Consider the following 10,470-nt stretch of genomic DNA (forward strand, 5'->3'; position numbering starts at 1 on the left):
CTCAGAAAAATCCCCCGAATCCAGCCCCCCCCCAAGTTGTACCGGAGACACCTCGCACCTCATGATGTACCTCCGTTAAAAGTGGCCCATGATATAGGACAGCAATACCAGAACATGCTGCTGCGCTAGGGAAATCTCAAGAAGCCACCGGGCTTCTGAAGTGGCCAGAATGGGATTTAGCTTGAACTAGATGATGGCTCAGGGAGCGATTTCTTATGAACCTTTTGAAGTAACTGAATGAGAAACAGGAGGAGGACCTGGGTGAGTCTGGGAACTTCGGGAAACATCTTTAGGATACTTTTGTAGGAATTCTCTGGGATAGAGGTTCTGAGGAGGGGGAGGAACGTTGCAGGGCATTTAGAGAGTCCTCATCCGGTCAGGAAACCAAAGGCAAAGCACTAGAAAGGAAAAGAACACAAACACCAAACAGGACAGACAGACCCCGACTCACTCCCACTTTGTGCCATCAATACTGTCACCAAAAGAGACCCCCAGAACCCCTCGTGACTCCCCAGCCCTTTTGCAGTCAACAGCCCTGTTGCCAGAGAAAGAATACTTCGCCCCTCAAAGCAGAATCTCTGATGAGAAACCATACTGTCCGCACGGCTGGAGTGAAAGCATCTCTTACGTCATTTCAATCCTACAGGAAGCGGAAAACCACCAGCGTGCCCGCAGGCTCCGGAGTCTGGGTGTAGTTGACCTCTGCCTGCCTCCTGACAATTCACAAAGCCCTTTCACATATGGAATCTCACTGGAACCTCACAACAGTCCCGAAAAGGGGACTTATCGTCCCTGTTTTATGACTGAGAAAACTGAGGCTGAGAGACAGAAAGTACCTCTCCCCAAGCCATGGAACCATGGGTAAGTGGGTCAGGAATTGAGCCTTGAGCCAAATCTTAATTCTGAATAAAAATTAAAAGAAAAATTAAAAAAAAATTTTTTTTTTTTTTTACAATCAGGGGCAAATGATAAAAATATCAATCTGGGGAGTTCCTAAAAAGCTACATTTTTCATTTTATAAGATTATCCTGTATTCTGTGATTTTTTCCTTCCTGTATTTTTTGGCATTAAAATGTCTTTTCTTCATGAAATGATGCTAATTGTGATGGAAGATTAACATTTTTTTTGGTCAGGTTTACTTAACCAGATTGAAAAAAATGACAACCCTATGTTAGCCCCCAAAATGTGTATTGGGGACCTTCCCTGGTGTTTGACATCGGAAAGCCCAGGAACCAGCAGCCTGCAGTGCGCTGTTCGCAGAGGGCCGCTGAGTCCGCTTACACTCCCTGCTAACCACTAGAGGGCAGGCGTGTTACGTTACGGCTGAGTATCCAGCCCCATATGCCTGAGGAGTGTTCCTGGCCAAGGCCAAGGGTGGGAGCAACATCCTCTTACGAACGCAGGAAAGCTACAGAGACACGCCCCTCCGACCCCACCCCCAATGTGACGGGCTTTGGAGTATCCCTGGCACCTGAATGCCTTAAAAACATATTCCTCTCTCCAGAATGTATGGGTCTATATCGAATTAGCAGCAATTCTTACTGCCAAGAGAAATTTCCAGGTCTATTTTTACATTGTACCACTTTGGCAATCAGTTATTCAAAACTCTTTAAGCTCTGGGAAACCTTGAAACTGTGAAAGAAGTAATTTTTCTTAAATTTCAACAATCAAAGCAATATATTTTAATGAATCTCTGAAAGCACCACTCTGAAGGTGAAAATGGGGAGACATAGTTACCATTTTTGAACAACTGTGTCTATTCTCAGCTGTGTGATGCTTACTTGATTGGCACTCGTTGACTGTATACAGTCTAAACAGCCCATGGAAGATGGTGGTGAGCATCCATCAGCAGGTCATCACAGGGCAGGCTTTGTCAAGCCTGGATTGGAAGACTTTGGTCTGTCCACCAAATCCACATCCACGGTTGTTTGTAGAAGCTTATGTCAACTTCACTGATTATATCAACTTCCTCCCATTTTAAGTTGGAAAAGAGCTGATACATGTGGTAACATCACTTCCAAGGGTAAATGTTATGCAGTCAATGACAAGAAAAACTGGCAAAATTGACATCCTTTTATGAAACAGAAGTTATCAAGATAACAACTGCTCAGGCATCCCCTCAAAAGCCACCAGCCAAGATCATTGCTCTCCCTTTCTTCTTTCTTGTGCCTGTAACTTCATCAGCAAGTTGGCCATGGTGCCCTCCTGACAACCTGTCTGGTCCTGAGAGTGGGCTGAATCTAAGGCTTTATCATCAGCCAGATTTATTTTGCCGTAAGTTTCTCACAGTCAAGGAAAAGAAACGCTCGGGCCATACTGCTTTCTGGCAAATAAGGAAGCAGTGTCCACCAGAGGAGCCTTTCTGGGCCCTGTGCTGTTTTTGTGTTTTTGTGATAATATGGCCCTGGAATGTTTAGTGACATCGTTGTGTCACCTACCAAACCACACAGAGCATGTTACCAGCAAAAATGCAAGACTCTTTTTATAAATAATCGTCAGTTCGCTTTGTGTGAATATTTACATAGATCTGGGGTGGCGTCTTACCTTGGACGAGTGGAATTACAGGTATTCTACATTCCACAGGACCTAGCCCCGTGCCTTATGCCAAACAGGTGCGTAATAAATGTTGCACTAAATCCTGGATGGGTTTTAAGTCAGCACGTTATAGAATGCCCCGTGGGGCAGACTCCCTAAGAGAATTTCTTGTCATGTTAGAGTTTGGATCTATAGGAGATATGGATGCAGTGCTCCTGAACCATGCCTTCCATCTAAGCACGCAAGAGGAACTTTGAAGATGATCAGAGGAGATTCATACTGCTGAAGGAAATGAAATCATTTGAATTCCACTTGGCAGTTCCAGAAATGTAAGTTACTCCCAGAGTATATATAGCCCTAGAAGGTTCTAATCCTAACACACCCTAGAACAAGTTGATGGGTTCTGGCTTCGGGATGAATCCAGAGAAGCCAACAGAGCAACTATAGCACTAAGCACACAAATATTGAATATCGTGTGCCTATAAGATGCTGTGCGAGTGGAAAAAGAATTTTCACTATTTTGATCAACCATTGCTGAAAACTGCGGCTAGTAGCCTAGAGGAGGAATAATAATTTCTTCATGGTTCACAGTTTACAAAATACTTTCACATACCATATCACATCGAATCCTTCTAACAACCAGGTGAAGTAGTTGTTATTTTCAGAGAAGGAACGCTTAGAAATGTTGCAGTTTGCCCAGGCTGGGTGGGAAAATAGTGTCTCAAAACCAAGATATTTGACTCCCAGACTCGTTCTCTCCCACTAAGCATGGATTTAGATCATCTGACCCTAAGAAACTTACTTAAATGAATCAAAAGGACAATCTGGGCGCAAACTCAATTTGGTTAAAAGTTATTATCTTACATGTTAGTAATTCCAGTGCATCGTGGGATTGTTTGGTAGCCTTTCTTGCCTTTTTAGGGAATTCTATCACATTTTCAGAGTTCCTCATGAGAAGTTTCAACCCTTTTCTTCTCAACCTATAATTCGTTCCCAGTGAGTGATTCCTGATCTGCCTTATTTGTAGTTGCAAAACACTGGAGCAAACAAAACGTCCAGCCACAAAGGGTGTGTTAGATCAACCTCAGTAACTTGGCTTCTCTGCTAGAGTATAGGAAATTCTCTCTCTGTTCACGCAGCTGTGATGTTCTGGAATGTGAGTTCCAAAGCCCGCCGGTCTCAGGAACCCCTGCTCTCTCAGGCTCTGGAGTTCAGGGGCCACGTGACCACGGGAGTGACAGACTCTCTACTCAGAATTGCCCCTCCTCACTGCTGGATGGGGGGAAGCCACTGGTAACATGTGTCACTAACACCAAATATTAAGTGCCACACGGTGATGGGCTAATAAAACATTAAATTGTAAAACAATAAAAACATCCACCCCTTCCCTTTACTAACTTCAGCTGTAGACCAAAGCGATCTTTTTTATCCTAAGCAAGATTTCATACACTTTTTCTCCTCTCTCCTATCCCCATCCTATTGCATCTCTGTGTTACACACACACACACACACACACACACACACACACACATACATACTCATTTCTGAGTCCCAGTCCTCACATGACCAGAAAGATCTAAAATGAAAAAATGTGGGGGAGGGATGGTGGAGGAAAAGAAACAACCCAGCTAGATGGACGGGCCTCCAAATCTCAGGGGGACTGGCTAATGTTACTGTAGCTTAGAGACCGCCTAGTCATTCAATGAAACACAGAGAAGAGAGAGATTCATTTGCTATTCTAAAAAGCCACAAGTCAGTAAATGCAAATGTGCCCTATTGGAGAAAACCAAATTAAAGGAACTGCTGGGAATTCTCTGCATAGTTAAGCAGAACAATTTTCCCCCTTTAAGGCCACGTTTACCCTTCAGAAATCACATATCCTAAAGCACCTAAAGCACCTAGGCATGCATCATTTTCAGGAAGGATATGTTGCATTAGCCCGGCCCCGTCCTTCAAAGGCAGAAACACAAAATCCATCATTGCCCTGAATGGCTTCTACAGTGCTGCAGCTGCAAAGAGAGAGGACTCCAGGGCTCACATCTAACTCTGCTTCCAGGTGACCGGTGTCTGGGTGGTCAGAGACTTGACTTTCCTCAGCCACAGCTACATTCCAGCATGAAGACAGTTGGAGAGACTGTAGATCAGAGAAGGGCCCTCCAAAGCCAGAGACAGGTAACAGGCAAATCAATGGGGATGTGGAGAGCTCATGCCCCAGTTCCTGAAATTTGTCACTGGGTCAGTTGCAGCGAGTAGTTCAAGATATGTATTTTTTGCTTAAATTGCTAAGGAAATTTTTTCCAATTGTTCTGTCTCTGTCTCCAACCAGCCCCTGTTGGTTTTAGGTTATAGAAATGTACTCAGCCTAGCCCAAGATAAAAGGGGATTGGTGTGAGGATTCTGAAATTTTATAAGGAAAAACAAAACAAAACCAGAGCAAGCAGGGGTCTATCTGCCTCTCTCTGGGTCTCTGTCTCTGTCTCTCCACCACTGGGTCTATGTCACTGCTCCTGTGGGAGTCTCTCCTCTTGCTTTCTCTTCTCTGGCAAGAGACTCGTTCCCACAGCTCCCGGAGGATTTCTCTTCAGTGCAGGCAACCAGCAGAGACTGACACCGTCTCTGATTCTCAGTTCCAGATTCCTAGAAAATAGAAACTTGTGAACAACAAACAAAAAAAGTACCACCAGCCTTTATAGAGTTATAATTTAGTAGAGAGAAAAAGATACTACCAAAATAGGCATATAAATTTATAAATTACAAAGTGAGAGGAAGTAGTATGCAGACATACAGACTGCTATGGTAGAGAAGAATGGTTGGGGGGTGTGCTATAGACTGAATGTTTGGGTCCACTTCCCAAATTCATATCTTGAAACCTAGCCCCCAGTGTGATGGTATTAGGAGGAGCCTTTGGGAGGTGCTTAGGTCACGAGGGTGGTGCCCTCATGAATGGGATTAGTGCCCTTATCAAAGAGACCCCAGAGAGCTCCCTCACCCCTTCCACTGTGTGAGGACATGGTGAGAAGGTGGCCGTCTATGAACCAGGAAGAGGGTCTTCACCAGACACAGAATCTGCCAGCTTGATCTTGGATTTCCTGGCCTCCAGAGCTGTGAGAAATACATTTCTGGTCTAAATAAACCACCCTGTCTATGGCATTCTGTTATAGCAGCCTCAACAGACCAAGACTGGGGTGTTATATAAATTGGTGGTTCAAAGTGCTATCCTGAGGGAGTGACATTTAAGCTGAACTCTGAACAAGAAGTAGGAATTAGTCGTTCAAAAGGAAGGGAAAGAATATTCCAGGCCAAGGAACCACACGAACAATACCCCACAGCAGGGCAGAGCTGAGTTTATGTGAGAACCTTATATGCCAGTGTGGCCAGAGGCTGAATTGGGCTGAGTCTCAGGACTCAGCTGGATCTCACAGGTGTGAGCTAGATCTCACACCATGCTAGATCTCACAGCCAGGTTGAAGTATTTTACTGGCAGTGCAGTGGGGCACAATGACAGAGTTTTAAGCAGATGCATCATTTTGGGGTTTAGTTTGAAAGATCATTCTGGTGACAGCATGAACTGGTTACTGGGAAGGAACAGTGGAAATGGGGAGGTCAGTTAGGAGCAACTGAGGGTCCAGAGGAGAAATGTGCTGGCTTCTTAGTCCAAGGTTATGACAGCAGAGATGAAGAGAAGAGAAGGAAAGGATTCAAGATAAATTTGGGAGACAGACCTAACAGGTGTTGGGATGTATTTTATTGGGAAGAGGGGTGGTGAGATAAAGGGTAGAACCGAGAATGCTCCCCAGATTTCTGGTCTGAGCAACTGGGTGGGGGCAGGTGCCAGTACCAAGACCAGAGCTCGGGAGGAGGAGCAGATGGGGCAGGATGGGGAAAACTGCTCTGCTTCAGACACGTGAAGCATCAGCTGCCTCTGAGACGTCAGAGTTGAAGAGTAGGTCCTTGTACATATGAATCTAGTGCTCAGAGAGGGCTCTGGCCAAGAAGGATAAATTTTAGAGCCATCAGGATAAGGAGGGTTTTAAAATCACAGCAGTGGGTGAGTTCATCCAAGGAGAAAATACAAAGTAAGTGAGAACATGGCCCAGGGCTGAGAGTGAACAACTCTAACATCTAGAGCTTAGGTAGAGGAAAATCAGCTCGGAAGTCTGAGAGGCAATGGCCGGAGAGTAATGAAGAAAACCAGACAAGCGAGCTGTCACAGAGCAAGGAAATGTCAGGAGTTAAAAGCTAGAACAACAGCTGCTGATATAGTCACCTAAACCAACACCAGTTCAAGGCCTATGCATGGGGGGGTGCTGCCAGTGCCCCAGAATTTGTCTATTACACATAGCTAACGATGGCACTGTCCATATTTTCCTCCCACCCCTTCCTGCTTTATGGCTATTCTAGGTAAACTTTTAACTGTAAACATCCAGTCATCCATCTGCCTACCTATCCATCCATGCATGCATCCATCCATCCATCCACCACCCACCCATCCACCTATCCCTCCATCCACTTACCCATCCATCCATCCATCCATCCATCCATCCATCCATCCATCCATCCATCCATCCCTTAGCTCCTCCTTCCATCCAAGTCCCGGACTTCCCACTAAGGTGCAGGTCACACAAGGGTCCACAAGGAGAAGCCCTCAGTCCCCTTTCTTTTCATTTTTCCTTTTCCTTTTCTACTAGTTTTTCTTTTCTGCCTCTGAAGGAACTGTGCAAGGTTTGCCTCACCTTCACACCATGATATCCATCCTGGTGTTTGGTCTTGGTAAAGCACCTCGGATCCCAGTTTAATTAGAGAGTTGAGTTCGCAGTAGTAACCATAGCAAAAATGGGAACACCATGATTGAACAATCTTCCTCTTAATGAAGAGAAGGAGTATTTCTAGCTTCCAAATTATGCACAGTGTGTTTTCACACAGCCTAGATTGCCTCCAGCCAATTTAAGGCTCCTCACCCTCAGTTCACTCAGTTTCATTCAACATTTGCATTTTCTTTCAGCCTGTCCGCATGAAACACTCTTCCGTAGCGATGCCTTAAAGGTCAGCATAGTACCTTCACCGAGACTGATGAGTCTCCTTCCTGTTGTGCTACACATGGTAGCAAGCCTCATTCTCCCCTTGCAGCAGATACCGTCCTGGCTTAGCCGGCATCCCTGCCCGCGGCCAACGTCTTCCCTAATTGCTGCCACCACTAGAACCACAGGTTCTCCCTTTCCCAGGAGGTCCCTTACTCTTTCTACCACCTGGACTTGCCTTTTTATAGATCATTCATCCATCCAGCTTTGGAATGATGGCAGAATTCACTTGAACTTCCCCACATAGATGCGCAGATTCCTTAAGGACCCTCCGTGACACAGGTTATAAACTAAGGCCCTAAAATTTGAGGATTACTTCCTCAAACCTTCTACTGTGTCAGAATTTACCTATTGCCACTTTCTTCTTTCCCTAGACTATTTCAAAGCAACTTACAAACTGTTCTTTCACTCTGCACCAGCTATAGCCCTGGGACTCTCTCTGCTCCATTTCAATTATGCAAAGTCCAGCCCAGATGTTCACACACTGAGGCCATCCTTTGTCTCTCTTTAGGGCAACACATCACATAACGGTCAGCTTTTTTACATTCTCTTTTCCCTAAACTCTGAGCCAACTCTGTCAGCGGGTTGCCTCACACACATTTTGGAAGTATGTAGGGGTGTAAATCCTTAGGAAAAATAGACCCCCTCAGCTTGTGTTTGCTACAGCAGGTGATGAATTAGGGGGATTAAATCTCTGCAAGCGAGAGTTGTTAACACTGCAATGGCTCTACCAAAAAGAGGTTTCTGAGTGTCTTTCCCTGGGGGTCTTTCAAAATAAAATGAACCTGCCTTAGATGATTTAGGGGGACAGATTAGATAACTTTTCAAAATTCCTTCCGGTCCTAAGTTTATACTATTCGTTTCTCCCCAACTCTGCCCTCTGATTTCAGAAGTTATGCCCTGATGGACTGCACCCATCCCCCTACCTGTGTTCTCTGTTGCCCCGATTTTATGGATGGGGTGAGGAGGACATCCTTGTAAATCCATCAGAAACATATCTTGAAGCATACTCTGGGGTCCATATTAAATCTTAGAAACTTATATCCCTTTTATTTCTGTCCCCGAACAACAGTTAAGCATCTATTCCCATGCTTGACCATATCTTGGATTTGCTGATTTGCTGATTTTCCTTGCCCGTTCATCATTCCAAATTTTGAGTGAATGGGCACTTCTGAAAGGCATTGAAGGTCTCCTGAGATAGTTAAGCCATGGAATGCTTTGCTTGAGAGGGTAACTATGAACTGAGAAGCATATTCCTGTGAAGGCTTCTAAAGTTAAAAGCCAAAGAGGATTGACTCTCGCCATCTTGCTCAGCACAGGTGCATTGTGTGGATTAACTGGGTTCGTGCTACTCCAGCAATTCACTTGTGTGATGTCCAGAGACATAGCCCAGTGTTGGTGGTGCAGTGGTGAGCACAGCTGCCTTCCCAAGACATAGCATCTTCTATAACAGAGGAAGAACAGAGTGTGGGGAGAGGGAGAAACACATGGACTCTGGAGCCAGATACTCCTGCATTTCTACCGCTTCTACCTTCCTTCACCGCTTCACATCTGTGTGACTTTACTGAATTTGCCGGCGCCTTCATCTTGGATTTCCCAGCCTCCATAACGGTGAGAAATAAGTGTTTGTTGTTTAATATTTTTAAAAATTTAAACCCTGCTAAGCCTTGGTTTCTTCCTCTGTGAAATGGGGATAAATGTAAGATTGCTGTAAGGGTTAGGTGAGCAAATGAACATGAAGTGTTCAACCACTGTCACCAGCATCCAGGGCACATTAAACATGTCATGATTACTCCTGGCCCCTGAATTTAGCTGGGTTGTTTTGTTTAAGGCATGTCTCCGTGCAGGGCTGCATTCGAAAGAAATACCAATTCCATCACAGAAAGCTGTGGAAGGTAATATATGCCTTTCCTGAAAATGTCTTAAGGAGGCAGAGAGATAATTGCTTTAATTTTTTATACAGCAGGTTCTTATTAGTCATCAATTTTATACCAGTGTATACATGTCAGTCCCAATCGCCCAATTCAGCACACCACCATCCCTACCCCCCACCCCCGCAGTTTTCCCCCCTTGGTGTCCCTACGCTTGTTCTCTACATCTGTGTCTCAACTTCTGCCTTGCAAATCGGTTCATCTATACCATTTCTCTAGGTTCCACATACATGTGTTAATATACGATATTTGTTTTTTATTTCTGAATTACTTTACTCTGTATGACAGTCTCTAGATCCATCCACGTCTCAACACATGACTCAATTTCGTTCCTTTTTATGGCTGAGTAATATTCCATTGTATATATGTACCACATCTTCTTTATCCATTCGTCTGTCGATGGGCATTTAGGTTGCTTCCATGACCTGGCTTGCTTCCATGACTTGGCTGTTGTAAATAGTGCTGCAATGAACATTGTGGTGTATGTGTCTTTTTGAATTATGCTTTTCTCTGGGTATATGCCCAGTAGTGGGATTGCTGGAGCATACGGTAATTCTATTTTTAGTTTTTTAAAGAACCTCCATGCTGTTCTCCATAGTCGCTGTATCAATTTACATTACCACCAACAGTGCAAGAGGGTTCCCTTTTCTCCACACCCTCTCCAACATTTGTTGTTTGTAGATTTTCTGATGATGGCCATTCTAACTGGTGTGAGGTGATACCTCATTGTAGTTTTGATTTGCATTTCTCTAATAATTAGTGATGTTGAGCAGCTTTTCATGTGCTTCTTGGCCATCTGTATGTCTTCTTTGCAGAAATGTCTATTTAGGTCTTCTGCCCATTGTTGGATTGGGTTGTTTGTTTCTTTAATATTGAGCTGCATGAGCTATGTATATACTTTGGAGATTAATCCTTTGTCAGTTGCT

The 10,470-nt window shown here is 44.5% G+C and overlaps 1 long non-coding RNA gene across 1 annotated transcript in view; it reads left to right on the forward strand.

Annotated features, from left to right (window-relative positions):
• The first annotated feature begins 758 nt into the window (after positions 1–758).
• Positions 759–10,470, forward strand: part of LOC102988675 (uncharacterized) — a 17,680-nt gene continuing 7,968 nt past the window's right edge. Inside the window, exons 1-3 of the long non-coding RNA XR_008617315.1 lie at positions 759–861; positions 2,716–2,864; positions 8,933–9,224. This is a non-coding gene — a long non-coding RNA (uncharacterized lncRNA). The remainder of the gene's footprint in view (positions 862–2,715; positions 2,865–8,932; positions 9,225–10,470) is intronic.

The sequence above is a fragment of the Physeter macrocephalus genome, chromosome 5, assembly GCF_002837175.3.
Source record: "Physeter macrocephalus isolate SW-GA chromosome 5, ASM283717v5, whole genome shotgun sequence".
NCBI lineage: Eukaryota > Metazoa > Chordata > Mammalia > Artiodactyla > Physeteridae > Physeter > Physeter macrocephalus.